Genomic DNA, 931 nt, shown 5'->3' with positions numbered 1-931 from the left:
TCTACTATATATATAATAGGAGTAAAAAATTACAACCACTTCTAAGGGAATGGTTGATAAAATCTCTGATCTCTCCGGTTTAAGTGTTCTCTTTAAGCTCATCTGAAAACCGCCCCACGATACTGTTGTATTATTACTCACTGTTTCATATGCATACGCCTTGTCTCTGGAACTACAGTTTAAGCTTCTCAAGGTCAAAAATGAATTCTTATTCTTTGACTTCACACACCGCCCAGTAAGCAAGTCGTATAAATCAATAGGCCTTTAATTAATGGACATGAAGAAAAATGAGCAGTTTGGGGAAAAGCCCTTGAGAAGGAAAAGAAACTAAGATAACAAAGAAGAAGGGGCGCTTATGCATTAACACCTGCTTCAGAGTACGGAAACCAGCTGGTATTTCAAAGCCTTGGTAAATACTTCTGTTGTTTTTTTAAAGAGGTGTGTACGAAAGCACCAGCGTGACCGCGCATTGGCTGGGAAGCGAGACGGAGCGCAGTCGGCGGCACTAGGTGGAGGTGGCGCGGCCCCGCGCGCAGTGCTCTGACCGGCAGGGGGCGCTTGATATTTTCAGCAATGATGATATTAGCATCTGAGTATTGTTATGGAATCAAAAGCAATGTGAAAAATATTACCTAATACACACACAGACATAGTATTGAACATGACGTATTATGTTATAATTTTATTATCTATTATTTTGATACTATTTTGATGTTAAGAATTTAGTAATTCTAGGTATAATGTGATTTCTTTTACTACAGATGTCCTCCTCGTACTTTCTTACCAGCCCTCTGCAAAATTTTTCTTGATGAAAGTGCTCCAGACAACGTGTTAGAGGTAACAGCCCGTGCCATAACATACTACCTGGATGTGTCTGCAGAATGCACCCGAAGGATTGTTGGGGTAGATGGAGCTATAAAAGCACTTTGTC

Source organism: Pteropus alecto, unplaced genomic scaffold, assembly GCF_000325575.1.
Source record: "Pteropus alecto unplaced genomic scaffold, ASM32557v1 scaffold25, whole genome shotgun sequence".
In the NCBI taxonomy this organism is placed as follows: Eukaryota; Metazoa; Chordata; class Mammalia; order Chiroptera; family Pteropodidae; genus Pteropus; species Pteropus alecto.
This window is presented reverse-complemented; position numbering follows the sequence as displayed.